Genomic DNA, 16896 nt, shown 5'->3' with positions numbered 1-16896 from the left:
CTGGGGGTACTGTATAAGGGGCACTACTGGGGTTAAGTAGTGTTCCCACTAGGCTGTTTTAGCAGGGCGTGATGCCCTGCCCTCGTTCTGGAGGGCAAAAAGCACCCTGCCCTCACAGCCTGTGGATCCCGTCTTCACCCGCGAGTCGCAGTGTCTCGCGGGTGGGGAAATGTGCGGTGACCCAGTCACCGCCGGAGAATAGACGCTTGGCGCATGTGGGGCACTATATAAGGGGGCTGTCTGGCGTGTCCGTAAGTGCCGGGCACGCCCCCAAGAGTGATGAAAAGGGGACGCGTCTTATAAACATGCCCCCTTTTCAATGGCCACGCCCCCTTTTCGGGCGCGCACACCCAAGGTGCGCGCAGAGAAGTGCCCTCTCTAGCTCCAGCGCCCTGCCTGCCACCGGAGCTAGAGTGAACACTAGTTAAGGTGCATATGGAAAGGAATGTTCAGAGCGACAAGAAAGGGGTGTGTGTCATGTTGACACGCCCTATTTTTAAGTGACCACATCCATTTTTTTGACGCGCACATAGGGGGGTCTCCATTTTTAAATTTGCCCTGGGCTCTAAATACCCTTGTTACGCCACTGCTTGTATGTTGTTCTAAGATTAATTATATTTGTATGAGCATAGACTAAGAAGAAGGAGGGGTCATGAATAGTAAGGGGAGGAGGCTTTGCCTGGAGCCAGATGCTGACGCGAGGTGGGTCTGTCTGCTCTTGAAATGCCAGGGCCTCTTTAGTCCCAGTCCGGCCCTGGATCAAGGAAAGCCAAGCCTACCAGGTTGGTATCTACAAATCTAGGCTGAAAAATGGCATAAGAGTATTTTGCAAGTATACCTATTTGTGATTTTAATTGAAATAAATACATTTTGAAAGTAAGAGTCAGAGCAGCAGTACAAACGCACAGTGCTTATATCATACCTCCCAACTGTCCCGCATTTAGCGGGACAGTCCCGTTTTTCTGGGACTGTCCCACTGTCCCGCCCGCGGGCCGCAGGGTGCCGCGGTGGGGGGGAAGTTGGGGGAAGCATACACGCTGCTCTGCTATGCGTGTATGCAATAGACCTCTGAATGGACAGCGCAGCACATCCCTAGATGGACAGTACAGTGCCAGATTAATGTCCACATGGGCCTGGAGCTGAAATTTATGAAGGGCCTATTGTGTGCCGCTGCAGGGGGTGTGACCAGCGCTGCAGCAGTGTTACTGGTGATGTGGGGTCATGACCAGTGTGGTATAGGTGTGATTTACATAGGGGTGTGCAGGTGGCGGAACTACCGGCAGTGTAGCTGGTGCATTCCACTGGGGCCCACTGCAACAAAGGGTCCTGCAGCTGGCTGCATTATAATGAGTCAGATTGACTGATTATACACCACCACGTGACTCCAACCCGTCCCAGTGGTAACATTATGGAATGATGCGCTACCTATGGTCGTGGATATGATCCGGCCGGAGTTGGCTGGGCCCCCCTCTCCTCCCCTTATATCCTCTCTCCTACTTGCTCCTCCCGGTCCCGCCCTGCTTTTCCCCAACTGGCCTGGCTCTTCCTCTCTGAGGTAGTCCTTGCTACTGGTGCCTGGGATCTGATGTCACAATTTTGTGACTGTCCCCGTTGTTAAAAAAATCCAAGGAGGAGAGGAGGATCCACGAGCTGCAGATCTGGGATCACGTAAGTAAATAGTAATATATTTGTCATCCACTGCCTGTCACCCTCTCCCTGTCACACACTGCCTGTCACCTCTGCCTGTCACACACTGCCTCTCTCCCTGTCACCCTCTTCCTGTTACACACTGCCTGTCACCCTCTCCTTGTCACCCTCACCCTGTCACCCACTCCCTCTCCCTGTCACCCAGTCCCTGTCACCCAGTCCATGTCACCCTCTCCCTGTCACCCTCTCCTTATCAGCCACTGCCTGTCAATATCTCCCTGTCACCCTCTACCTTTCCCTGTAACCCACGGCACTATGAACTTGGGGTGGGGCAAGGAGGGGGGAATTGGTATGAAAAAATACCGCCGTGCCTAACCCTAATCCCCCCTCTAAGTGCCTATCCCTAACCACCCCCTTCCCCGCTGCCTACACCTAAGTCCCCCGGGGGGTGCCTAACCCTAACCCTCCCTCCCCCTAGCCTAACCCTAACCCTCCCGGGGGGTGCCTAACCCTAACTCCCCGGGAGCCCTAAATCTAAGTCCCCTCTCCCCCCCCCCGCGGCTGTCCGCTCGCAGCGCCCGGCATCACTACGATCGGGATGCCGGGCGCCGGTCTCCCGGCGTCGGGGAAATGCCGGGCGTCTACATCTAGACGCCCGGCATTTCACCCTTGCCAGGATATGACAGTCGGGAAGCCGGCTGCCGGTATTTAGGCAGTCGGCTTCCCGATTGCATACCGAGGAGGGGGGCCCAAAACATATTTCTGCACATGGGCCCACCAGTCACGAGTTCCGCCACTAGGGGTGAAGCCTGTGTTGTGGGTGTGTTTTGACTGTATACAGTGCCATAACTACAGGTATGCGACTGGTGATGCTGCACTGCTCTGTTTGCAGCACTGTCGCTACCCCATGGCCCTTGTTACTGGCTAGCAGGGTGCTTGCACCCTGCAGTCAGTATCACTCCTGCAGTGCTGCCCAGTCAGACACCCTGCAGTCTTTACAGCATCTTCAGGATGCTCCGGGCAGTGTTGCAATTCCAGGCCCCTCTACGGGACAGCATGACGTCATGCACTTGGGGGGCAGTGCCAGACACAGGGCGGTCTGGAGTAAGCTGATTGCGTGTGTGTGTATGGGTGTGTGTGTATGGGTGTGACACTCTGGATGGCCTGTATAAAACACACTGACCCGTTTATGTAATCAATGTTTCAGAACTTGTATTTGTCCTTTTGGTAATCCTAACAAAGGAATGAATACAAGTTCTGAGACGTTGATTACTTAACTGGATTTTAGTGTGTTTTATACAAGCAGACAGTAAAGCTGACTGAGAGAATGCCAAGAGTGTGCAAAGCGGTCATCCAAGCAAAAGGGGGCTACTTTGAGGAATCTAAAATATAAAACATATTTTGATTTGTTGAACAATTTTTTTTGTTTACAACATAATTCCATATGTGTACTTTCATAGTTTTGATGTCTTTAGTAGTAATCTACTAAATAATTTAAATAAACAAAAACCATTGAATGAGAAGGTGTCTCCAAACTTTTGACTGGTACTGTATATATATATATATATATATATATATATATATATATATATATATATATATATATACAGTCAGGTCCATAAATATTGGGACATTGACAGAATTTTCATATTTTGGCCTCTATTCACCACCACAATGGCTTTGCAATGAAACGCACAAGATGTGCTTTAACTGCAGACTTTCAGATTTAATTTGAGGGTAATTACATCCAAATCAGGTGAACGGTGTAGGAATTACAACGGTTTCAATATGTGCCTCCCACTTTTTAAGGGGCCAAAAGTAATGGGACAAACTAAACAATCCTAAATATAACTTTCACTTTTTAATACTTTGTTGCAAATCCTTTGCAGGCAATTACAGCCTGAAGTCTGGAACGCATAGACATCACCAGATGCTGGGTTTCATCCCTGGTGATGCTCTGCCAGGCCTCTACTGCAAATGTCTTCAGTTCCTGCTTGTTCTTGGGGCATTTTCCCTTCAGTTATGTCTTCATCAAGTGAAATGCATGCTCAGTCGGATTCAGGTCATGGGATTGACTTGGCCATTGCATAACATTTCACTTTTTAGCCTTAAAAAACTCTTTGGTTGCTTTTGCAGTATGCTTTGGGTCATTGTCCATCTGCACTGTGAAGCGCCGTCCAATGAGTTCTGAAGCATTTGACTGAATATGAGCATATAATATTGCCCGAAACACTTCAGAATTCATTCTGCTGCTTTTGTCAGCAGTCACATCATCAATAAATACAAGGGAACCAGTTCCACTGGCAGTCATACATGCCCACGCCATGACACTACCACCACCATGCTTCACTGATGAGGTGGTATGTTTTGGATTATGAGCAGTTCCTTTCCTTCTCTTCTCTTCGCATCACTCTAGTACAAGTTGATCTTTGTCTCATCTGTCAATAGGATGTTGTTCCAGAACTGTAATGGCTTTTTTAGATGTTGTTTGGCATACTCTAATCTTGTCTTCCTATTTTTGTGGCTCACCAATGGTTTGCATCTTGTGGTGAACCCTCTATATTCACTCTTGTGAAGTTTTCTCTTGATTGCTGACTTTGACACATATACATCTACCTCCTGGAGAGTGTTCTTGATTTGGCCAACTGTTGTGAAGGGTTTTTTCTTCACAAGGGAAATAATTCTTTTGTCATCCACCACAGTTGTTTTCCGTGGTCTTCAGGGTCTTTTGGTGTTGCTGAGCTCTCCGGTGCGTTCTTTCTTTTTAAGAATGTTCCAGACAGTTGATTTGGCCACACCTAATGTTTTTGCTATCTCTCTGATGGGTTTGTTTTCAATTTTCAGCCTAATGATGGCTTGCTTCACTGATAGTGACAGCTCTTTGGATCTCATATTGAGAGTTGACAGCAACTGATTCCAAATGCAAATGTCACACCTAGAATCAACTCCAGACCTTTTACCTGCTTAATTGATAATGAAATAACAAGGGAATAGCCCACACCTGTCCATGAAATAGCTTTTGAGTTGATAGTCCCATTACCTTTGGCCCCTTAAAAAGTGGGAGGCACATATAGAAACTGTTGTAATTCCTACAACGTTCACCCGATTTGGATGTAATTACCCTCAAATTAAATCTGAAAGTCTGCAGTTAAAGCACATCTTGTTTGTTTCATTTCAAAACCATTGTGGTGGTGAATAGAGGCCAAAATCTAAAAATTCTGTCAATGTCCCAATATTTATGCACCTTACTGTATATATATATATATATATATATATATATATATATATAAATATATATATATATATATATATATAAATATATATATATATATATATATATATATATATATATAGTGTTCAGTCTAGCTCCGGCGGCAGGCAGGGCACCGGAGCTAGAGAGGGCAACCCCGAAAAGGGGGCGTGGTCATGAAAAGGGGGCGTGTCTATAAAATGCGTCCCCTTTTCGTCATACTTGGGGGCGTGCCCGGCGCTTACGGACATGCCGGGCAGCCCCCAAGCGCTGCAGAAAGGGAGAATAGATGTCGGGCGCATGCGCCCGGCGTCTATTCTCCGGCGGTGACCGGGACACCGCATGTTTCTCCACCCGTGGGACACTGCGTCCCGCGGGTGAGAGCGGCACCCGCAGGCTGTGAGGGCAGGGCGCTTTTTGACCTCCAGAAGGAGGGCAGGGCGCCACGCCCCGCTAAAACAGCCTAGCGGGAACGCTATATATATATATATATATATATATGCTCCTGTACCCACCTAATTTAACACACACACATATATATATGTATATATTATATATATATATATATATATATATATACACACGCACACAAAACATACATAAATAATACACAGAGGGCCTGATTCAGACCCGCTCGCAAGCGCTATGCGCTCACAAGCGGGTTGATGTTTGGCCACTGTGCATGTGTGAGACCCGGCTAGCGACGGGCGCTCCGTCGCGCCGGGTCTCGCACCAAAAGGGGGCAGCTGTCGATGTTGATCGACAGCTTGCCCCGTTTTGGAGACGGGCAGGGGGGCGGTTGGCCAAATGGAGGCGTTCCCAAGGAACGCCTGCCGTTTGGAGGCGGCCCCACTGACATCACGAGTGATGTCAGTGGTGAGCTTCCGGCTCTATTAAAAGCCAGAAGCTCACTGGGGCTTGCGGGATCGAGCCCCTACCACAAGGGTCTCGTCGCAACCCCCGATGGTTGAGACCATCGTGACCATCACCTGGCCGCTCGCAATAGCTGTGGATGGTCACCCACAGCCATGCGAGCGGCCAGGAGGCCGCACAAAAATTATTAAAAAACGCCCTGATTCAGAGCGAGCGCTCTTTCAGAGAGTCCGGCTCTGAATCAGGCCCAGAGGCCAAACCTTACACTGACCTTAAGCTTGAGCTTAAGGCACATAGAGGCAGAGCTTTGACTGCAAGTGGTGGGTGGGGCTTAGGTCGACCAGCCGAGAGGGGGTTGTGGAGGTTACGATGGGCTCAGCTTTGTGTGGCCGGGAGGTGAGTGAGCTGGGCAGTAAGTTCGGCTGTCGGTGGTGACAGGAAAAAAATCTTTTTTCCTGTCTGCACTGCAGTCAGTGTATCCTGTGGGCCTATTTTCAATGGGAGGTCTGGAGCTGTAGCTCCACCCGCCCAATTGTTAATCCGGCCCTGGGACAGTACAGCACACTCAACCAGCCAGCCCTCTCTGCTTGGAGACTCGGAACCTGAGCCTGACTTGGATCCTACTTGGAATCATTATGTTTGGGTTGGTCCGGTTCTACACGTGACAGTATCCCACACACGGAATGACAGGGTGGGGCAATGGAACTGGGACTGGTGTACTGTGAGAAGACCAAAAATGAGACAATACAAAAATATCCTCTGTAAATCAACTCAACATAAGTCATGACAGTCGGTGGGTTAAATATCATTGCATCAACTGACCCACGATTTCTTGGAGTTAAAGAATTGATGCCCATGGGGCAGCTAGATCATGATGACATCACACTCTAGACCATTTGGGATTTGGTGGCTTTGGATGCTGTGTTTAGAAGAACTGTTTGGTGGAAGTGTCATGGGATCCAGTGAGATTTCAAGCTTTGCGAAGAGTACTTGGTCCCGTTCCACTGCTTTCAGACTGAGTATTGACTTGTCTTTAAGGGCATGAAAGGGGAAGTACCGAGGATACTAATAGCTGTGCTGGTGTTGATCCCTTGTGATCAGTTGGAACTCTCAGAGACACTCAGTTGATTAGGAGGATTTTGCTAGTTAAAGAATATGGACAAAGGTGGGAGGGTCAACACAGCAGAGAGTGAATTTCATCAAAGCACATATGGTTAGAAGGACAGATTCACATATTTGGAATAACAAGGAGAAAATGATTTTAGCCAATGCAACGCACAGAACAGGTCTTTGCAATGTGGTCTCTAAAACGACCACTAGGTGGTGCAACAGGACGGTAATGTAACACTTAACCAGAAAAAAAAGCCTTATGTGGTTAAAAGGTTTAAGGCTTTAAATGTAATGTGATAGTTCTATAATATAAAAAAGGGGTTGGGGGTGGAGTCGAGTCCGCATTCTTAGAGAAAAGAAAAGCAAAACATAACTTTTAAAGAATTTTTTTTTATAGAAGTTGATGTGCCTTACATTTTCTGTAATGGTTAAAAACACAAAAGGACAGTAGATGCAAGGAGTTTCTGCATGCAACCCTGATCGCTTACATCTCTAAGAAAACATACAGTACATGCATGCAAATGTGACTGAAATCACATATGTAATGGGTAGAAGAGACATTGGACCTCATTCAGAGGCGGTCATAAGCGGCCGCTCAGTCGTACGCCTAACGACCGAGAAACTGAAAAAGGAAGCAATCGCACAGCCGGTCGGTCGCAACCAAAGTGACGCCCATACGTGAACAATACACCTCCTCTGATAGTAGCTAGCGATCGAGTCAGTCGTTGTGACGCCCACAAAAATTAACAAAAACCATATAGAATAAACCATCCCCATGAAATGTATTTATTCTTATTATTTGCTAATGCAAACTCAGCTGAATCAATTACAGGCCAATTAACAGTGTTATTAGCTACAACAAACGATTATTAGCTGCTTGCATTGTGTGGCACAAAATAGATACATCAATCCTAACATCAATAACATTCAATAGTGTCGATTGTACTCTGGGGCTTGCGGGAGCTCCTACCCTACCTTAAGCTGTACGATCAGCCAGGCCTCTAACCTGCTCGCAGAGTGACGTTTTACTACTTCCGGCCTTCTATGTCGGTCGTAGCAGGTAATTTATGTACGCCCCTAAAATGCCCTGAAAACGGTGAGGAACGCCTGCGTTTTCAGACCACCATCCCCGTCAACACCCACAAACGGCCTTTCATGTCAATCAACTCTCGGAAGCCACTTCCTGCTCGTAAGCCGTACGATCGACAGCATTTTGGATCGCAAGGTCTCGTACGCACATGCGCACAACTAACCGTACGCATGTGTGGTTTTGAAACATCATATGCGTACGACTGAGTGGCCGCTTACGACCGACTCTGAATGAGGTCCATAGGCCGGGATGTACTAAAGACGAAAATGCTGTAAAACCCCTGAAAGTGCATTTTTAGCGGGTTTTACTGCATTCCCCAAATGCTAAGCACCGGAATGCGCCCTAAGAGGTATATTTACTAAAGTGCAGGTTTTTAGAAGTGGAGATGTTGCCCATAGAGTGTACCGTCACGGCCGCCCAATAAATGGCATCTCTTCCCGGCACCTGAGAAGCTGCCATAACCATATACTAATGGAGAGCTCAGTTTCAGACCACTAGCTGCCGCTTCCGTCTATATAAAGCCTGTCTACGCTCATTGGTATCGCTGCCCCTCAGCAACTTCTTATGCCAGTGTGACACATACGGTGCCCCCCCACTCACCCACAACTGCCTGTCCCACTTTCCCCTGGCAGCAGCCCTAGCCATGGACCTGTGCAGCAGTCCCTGTGCCCCCCCCCCTCATCCACAACTCCTTGTCCCACTCCTCCCTGGTGGCAGCTCTAGCCGCAGACCTGTGCTGAGGGCCTGAGCATAAACGCGGCTGCAGATCTTCCTGACCTGGATGTCAAGAAGGATGCACCAGATAGAGCTGCGAGTAAGAGGGCATGGGCAGTGTCGGACTGGGTCATGAAGGGCCCACAGGGAGAATGCAATGGTAGGGCCCACTGGGGTGCGATGGCATAAAGCTTAAGGTGTGGCTAGCAAACTGAGGGTTGTGGCAGAAAGTGTTACAGTGCCAGTATTATACAGAGTGCATTGCAGTGGCCGGTATATAATACAGAGACAACGCAGTGACCATCATATTATCCAGAGAGCAGTTATTGCCATATAATACAGGGAGCATGCAGTTAAATGCCAACAGTGACCCATAATATAACACAGATAATATGAATACAATCCCCACCACCACGCGCACACACACAGCCCAAAGCAGTGACTGTGAGCCTGTTGCTGCCCGCAGGTCCCAGTCAGACTCCCACAGCACAGTTATTTCTGGGCAGACAGCAGTAGCATGTGTGACTGAAGCACTGTGTCGCTGTCTGTGTATGCACATAGCTTTGCGAGCTTTACGCCCAGACAACACTACTTCCTAGAACCGTGGGCAGAATACGGAAACAGTACAATTCCCAGCATGCCTTGCGTCTGTGTAATGGCAGAGTGGCATCACCAAGTCAGCCAATTGGAGAGCAGTTCTATAATAGTACAGTCCATTGCAAGCATCTCCAGTCTCCTCCCCTCTGCCAGAGCACAGCAGGTATAACTGATGGTCTGCAACCACCGCATTTTGATGTCCATCCCTACTACACTCTAAATAGCACATACTGCCTGACAATGCACAGGCCACAATAGACTGTGCACAACAGACAATACAAAGGTATATAATATATATATATATATATATATATATATATAAATTGTACAGGACACACTACACAGTGTACAGCAACACACATCTATGGCAATAGGCAGGTCACACTACACAATCACATATATAACAATGCAAAGGTCCTAGTGTACAATACAAATAAACAGGTCACACTAGAGACAGTACACAACATAAACACCTATAGCAATGCATAGGCATCACTAGAGCGTACTTGACTACTCTCCAGAAATTGTCGGGAGCCTCCCGAAAATCGGGTGTCACTCACGGCCCCCCGGAAGAGTGCGCAAGTCTCCCGGCCGCAACCACTGCCGGCGACCGTTCTCACCTTGCATAGGTGACCGGTCCTGTGGGAACTGATGATGAGATTCGTGTAGAATCGCGTCATCGTGGCCCCGCTCCCGCCTACACATTGCCGGTAATCTCAGCATTGTGAAGCAGGGGGGGGGCCACGATGATGTGATCCCGCGGTCCCACCCACAAAACTGCGTCACTCCCCCGCTTACTATGCCGAGCTGCCTCTCTCTCCCGGAAAAGGCAGCCAGATTGTCAGCAAGCCTGCACTAGAGTGTACAGCACACATACACATACAGTATACTGTATAACAAGGTATAGGTCACACTACACAATCACATAACAATGCAAAGGTCCTAGTGTACAATACATATAAACATATATAACAATATACAGATCACACTAGACAATACAGAACACAAACACCTATAGCAATGCATATTTATCACCCAGCACACATACACATATATAACAAAGCAAAGCATCTATCATACTATTGTATAAAATGCATTTTACATGTATAACAACATACAGGTCACAACACAGTGTACATAACCACCTACATCAATACATAGGCCTCACTATATACAGTGTACCTAATGCCTCAATTCAACCCCCACCCCTTCCCCCACTCACCTCTTGCAGAAGGATCTTTCATCTGCAGTCACTGAGCAGGCAGAAGGAGGTAACAGGTCCCGCAGCTGTGAGGAGGAGGAGCAGCCATGAGACAAGACAGACAAGACACTGTGAGTGTAGTGCTCACAGTGAGAGGGAGTCAGGTCACTGAGGGTTATAGGACAATGTTGCTGGCTACTAGGACTGATGCTGACAGGACGGGCTGTCTGTGAGAGCAGCAGGAATCTCCCCTGTAGTGCCCTCAGTATGTGTCTAACGCGGTAACCTCTAATGTGGCCACTGTGTGTGATTCACCTATTGACAATAGGTTATTGGGCAATTTCACTGTTGCTAGGACTCTGCATACAAATACTTTCTTTCTCAACATGAACTGTGTCTGTCTCCGCCTGCCAGGTCTGCCAGATCTCAGAAGAGAACTGTCCCACAACATCCTGTGCTGAGGCCACTCCCCCTACTGTGCTAAATGGTTGACAGGCATGCCTGTTTTTAATCTCTGCTGCTGATTGGACTAAAACACACAAGCAGCAATGTATACAGCCTATTATTTTACCTCCGCTGCGCTTCTGACACAGTGTCCAGGACACATGCTGTGCAGCAGCACCCGGCCTCCCCCTCCTTCCCCGCTGCCGCGGCCCACTAAGCCCCGCCTCCTCGCTGAAAGGGACGTGGCCTCGGAGCAGTCGGGCCCACCGGGGAATTACCCGGCTCCCCGCTGGGCCAGTCCAAGCCTGGGCATGGGAGGCGGGGGCCTGGGGCACCAGCGACTGAATATGGGGGCAGATCTTTGGTAAAGCAATCTTCCCAGAATGTGAACTAGGCGGCAGTAGACTGGGAATTTTGTGATTTGTAGTCCCACCACAGTGGCGGTCTTACAATATCTTGACTCAAACTCAGTCCGTGGTTTTCCCCTCCATCAGTGGTATCAGGTGGCTTTCACCTCCATCAGGAGGACTCTGAGCCTCATACTAATTGCACTATACAGGTCACTATCTTATCTGTCCAGCTGGTTTGGTGTTCGTATTGCAGCATCTTACGCCATGCATGGCGTGAGACGCCCTCACGCAATCCGGGACGTGCAATAGCATCCCCATTCAATCCTATGGAGACGTACTCCCACGGACGTGCAAGTGCGTCTCCATAGAACTTAATGGACACGCAATCCCGGATGTGCCATAGCGTACTGTGGTGCGTGGCTGTATATACTATATGATAGATAGATAGATAAATAGATAGATACCATATTTATTTTCCCTTTTTTAGGAGGGGTGGCCAAATTGTAACTTGGCTCCGGGCGTCTGGGATGAACTTACGCCACTGTTTGAAACCCCTAAGCTGTAGGACAGTGGTACATCATAGCTGTATAGATAGTAGAGGGTTAATCTTTCTCAGTGTGTAGCCAATGGTAGAGTTATTAAGGCGTGGTGTGGGAGGAGCTACAGTTTACTTAGGGCAGCTGCAGATATGAGACAACCTCTTTTCAGCTTTTTCCCCTCTCTCCCAATTCTTTATTTTAATTTTTCTTTGCCTATTTTTGATGTCGCTTTTTTTCTTTGGCGTTGGGCGGGAAAGAACTGCAGCCGGGAGGTCAGTGGGCTGATTAATAGGTCACTCCCCTTTGATATACCTTTTGGCTGATTGTCGCTGTTGGGGTCAGCAGCCTTGGTTGGCTAACCGTGCGTTGGAAGGTATGGGGGAGTCTCATGTGACCTATGGACTTTCTGAGTGGGCAAGTGGCCCTGCAAGTTTTTCTAGTCATCTGATTTGGTAGTTGCTGACCTCTGATGGCTGCTGTTTCTTTCGGCCATCACCATAGTTAAGTTATTGATTGATTGATAATTAATAAAAAGGCTTACCAGTTTAATATATGCATTTAAGTTAATGTACTAGTGTCAATTGTCGATAGGGCATTAATCTTTCTTTTTTTACTAAGGGGTCTATTCAGCAATGATTTTTTTTCAGAAAAAATTCAGAAACTATCATTTCCGCATTTTTTATCTAAATCCACTATTCAGCAATGGGATAATGGAGAAGATAACACAATTATCTTCTCCATTAATTCCCATCTCGCAGAGTACCGCACTGTAGGGATCAGCCATTGATCTCTACAGTGCTTCAATGCTTTTTGCTATTCAGCAAAACAAAAAGCGTTAAATTGCTTGAAAAATATTTACTTTATATAACGTCATCTCAGAATGGCGTCATACAAAGAAAATCCTTACATTTCCCGAAAACTGCAGGGACAGAGGGAAATTTTCCCATAAGTCCCTGCAGGATCTTTAAACTCCGCCCAGTCTCCATGCCTGCTTTGTGGTGACCGGCGAGGGTAAGAGTCTTCTACAGGGACGAACTGGGGTTGTAGATCAGCCCCGGCAGTTCCCCCTGTGCGCACACTGTAGGCACGTGAGCGCTCGCAAAAGGGGCGTGGTTATGTTTCACAGGGGTGTGAGGGATCATAGACCCGAAAGTCTCTCCATCACAAAGAGCCGCTCTTACCAAAAGAGCGGTCTTTTGTGGTGGTCATCATGTATACCGGGGTTATGAATGCCGGCATGCATGCGAAGGGCGGCAGGATGCATCCCGTCTGCGATGCTTCATGCATCCCACCCAGTGTGTGATTATTGCTCATCTGGTTTTACGCAGGTTTCCTAAAACATAGGAAAAGCTGACATGCCCATTTGTCATTTAGAATGGGAAATAGATATTAAGGAATGATATAACACTGATACCGTACATTTGGTTCTTATACTGTTCCTTTCAGTAAATAGGTTTAGCAAATCTTGTTGTCCTAGAGCAGGGGTTCAGAACCATGATCCTCAAGGCACACTAACAGTCCAGGTTTTAAGGATAGCCATAGTTGTTCACAGGTAACTTAATTAGTACCTTAGTTATTTTGATTTAACCATCTGTGCTTAAGAATGGATATCAGTAAAACCATGACTGTAATACCCCTTTTCCACCTAAATTCCGGGTCTGGCCCGGAGTTGGAACAAAGTTCCTATTCGGATCAGACCCGGAATTTTGCCGGCGCTGACTCAGGATATTCCCGAGTCAGCGCCGCTCACACTGCAGACGTCATCTCCAAGCGCCACTGAAGCCGGACCAATCGGCCGGCTAGCAGCGCACTCCAGATCAACGTGACCCGGAGTGCGCTGTTCTCATAGCAGGGTTTCACGGGCTACGTCCGTGTTAAATCCTGCTAGTAACCTGGGTTGGACAGCCGGGTCACTCGACCCGGCGATCCAACTTTCTCCCCTTTTACACCAGGGAGCTGCCCGGGTTAACCCTTCAAAAACCCGGGTTTTAGCTCCGGTGTAAAAGGGGTATTAGTGTGCCTTGATGACCAAAGTTAGGAATCACTGTCCTAGAGTGTATAAGGAAAATTATTTTGTGTGATGAGGGAATGAGACCATACACTGCTGGTAACTCTTCCTGAGCCTTGTGCCTTATTCTACAGTGTGAGGTTCTCTCAAGAATTCCAATGCAATTTCAGTGCCTTGAGTGTGTAATGTGGAATAGCTGCAGCTGATTGGCTGGAATAGTAACCTGCAGCCTGGAGAGCCACCTCATATGCACCATCACTCAGCTTCCTGGTCTCATCCTCCTCCTCTGTGACATCATAACTGGGCTGGTCAAAGGGTGCAATAGTGCCTTGCTATGATACTGAGGGCCCGATTGAGACCTGTTCACTAGGCTGTGTTCGCACATAGCCTGACGATGTTTGCAATGTGCACATTTGTATGCATTGCAATGTGTGAACCAGTCCATGCGATCGCAAAGCAATCGCCCCTTGTATACAGATGCCTCGCTAGCTTGAGTGACAGGACGAGCCGTTTGTGGGTGGTGACAGGGATTGGTCGATGGAAATGGGGGAGTGGTGGTGTGAACGCAGGCGTGTCTGAGCGTCTTAACGCCATTTCAGAGGCGTGCATAATTAAGACGCAGTGTTATAGTACACGTCACATGGCTGAATTACACACGAAGCACTCGCAGTGTTGGCGGTTGGGTATGGTCTGCCACAAGTGCTACGTATGGGTCCGATGTTACTCGATGTTACCGATTGTTGCATACACTTCCTGGAGAGTCAGGCTGGTGGGCGTCTAAATGCACACCGCGATCGCACACCAAGACATAGTGGGCGTGCTAATGCCTTGGTGTGTGATCGTGGGATTGCATACTTTGGCTTAGAGATGAGCGGTTTGGATTCTGTGGAATCCGAACCACTCCGAACATTGGGGATCCGAGTCCACCCGAACGATGTTCGGGTGTTCCCCACCTGACTCGGATCCCCGTTCGAGGCCGAGCCGCAGCTCCCTGATGTCAGATTCTCGCGAGAGAATCTGACGTTAGGGCTCCTCTAGTGCAAGGGCTGGCTGGCAACTTTTAGCCTGGGGGGCAAACACAAGTAAGTGGCCCTGGCTTTTCTACCAGCACATTGTGGAGCTTGGCCCCAATAGGGTTACGCCATCTCCAGATGGCGTTACCCAATAGTAGCCTATGGGCTAGTATTTTGAAAATTCTTCCGGAGAGGGGTGCTCCGAATTCTTCTCTGTTGGCCCCTGAGAGCAGTGTACACCGAGGACCCGAACCAGAAAGCAGTGTGATAGCTGTGATAGCGTAGCTCTTCCCCAGGGCAGGCTCTTATCGGAGCCCGTCTCCTGGCAAGAGGATTTTAGTAAATTTGCATCAAATTATTAATTTACACATTGCAAATTTGGGCGTAAAATATTTATCACATCCACATTTAAATTGCAGATTGTGATAAATAAGCCCGTTAGTAACAGACAGTTGTGATTACCTGTCATCCTTAGGTTCGGTTTTATGGCACAAATGCAATTGGTCCTCTGTCCAGCCACCTCATTGCAGCCACCAGCCATGCGGTAATAGGGCAGAGGCAAACATGCTGGGAGGGGACATAGGCACAGATGGGGAGGGGGAAGAGGTGCAGATGGAAAGGGGGAAGAGGTGCAGATGGGGAGGGAGTACGGGCATACCTTATATGGAGAGGGGGATGAAGCTCAAACTTTTCAGACAGTAAAAAAGACTGCCGTGGAAAAGTGACAGTGGAGGAGACTGCAGGAGAAAAGGAAATAGTGGGAGAGACTGCAGGAGAAAAGGAAATAGTGGGAGAGACTGCAGGAGAAAAGGAAATAGTGGGAGAGACTGCAGGAGAAAAGGAAATAGTGGGAGAGATGGAAAGTGAGGGAGACTACAGTGTAGGGGATAAGGGGACCGTGGGAGAGACTGCAGGGGAAAGGGGATAGTGGGAGAGACTGCAGGGGAAAGGGGTCAGTGGGAGAGACTGCAGGGCACAATGGACAGTGAGAGATACTACAGGGGTTAAGGGGACAGCCAGAGGGATTGCAGAGAAAGGGGTCCTTGGGAGAGACTCCAGGGGAGAAGGGGACAGTGGGAGAGACTGCAGGGGAGAAGGTGACAGTGGGAGAGACTTCTGTGGTGTGCACTGCAGTTACAGTAGGGTCAGCCTTCTTTTGTGTGGTGCCAGTAGAAGCAGGGAGGAAAGAGAAGTGATGAAGTGAAGAGAACTGGGGGTGGGGCTATTGCAGAGCCAAGGAAGGGAAGCTGTTCTGGTGGGGGAGCTTGAGGGGGGAAGCTGTGTTAGTATGCCGGGGCCCTTCTCATGCTAGCTGCACTGTGCCACAGCCTGACACTGACAGCCAGGAGGCAGGTCGAGGAACCTTCCCGGCTGTCACTGCTAACATCGGCCCCTCACGCACAATTATAGTAGGTCTGACCTTACTCAGATATTGCAAGTCTTGTCACATACAGTAAGTATTCAAGCTGCGTATGCTGTCGCAATGGCTCATTTATGCACGCCTATGTAAGTGTTCAAACGGGCAGGCACGCCTGCGTTTCTCTGACCACCTCCCCCGTCACCACCCCCAAATGCTGACCTGACATCACTCACTCTAGGATGGCTTTCTGTAGTCTGTGTGATCACAATGCGAGTGCAATGCTGCTATCGTGTATGCGCAGTACGCAACAATCAGCCATCTGCATATGCTGTTGCAGTTGCGATCCATGCTGAATTAGGCCCTAAATTCAGCATTCTGCCAGAGGTGGTTTGTGTATGGGTGCCAGACAACTATAAAACACATGCTACTCTTCAAATGATGGCACTACCGAGACATGTCATCGAAACCATTTCCTCACAGACCAAGGAAACAATTCACTTAATGCAACACCAATCACTCTCTGTGCAGCCATTTAACATCAGATACACCAAACACACTTCAGGGCAGTCTGGTAGAGTGCAGGAAGTCTATTTTCAAGAAGGATTAGAAATAAGACAAAGCTTCAGCTAACTACATTTCCCATACTGCGGGAGAACTACAAGTCCCAGAAAGCCCTGCCAGTCACCAAATACATGATTCT

This window comes from Taudactylus pleione, unplaced genomic scaffold (assembly GCF_031769625.1).
Source record: "Taudactylus pleione unplaced genomic scaffold, aTauple2 ptg000824l, whole genome shotgun sequence".
Lineage (NCBI taxonomy): Eukaryota > Metazoa > Chordata > Amphibia > Anura > Myobatrachidae > Taudactylus > Taudactylus pleione.
Note: the sequence above shows the minus strand (reverse complement) of the source record.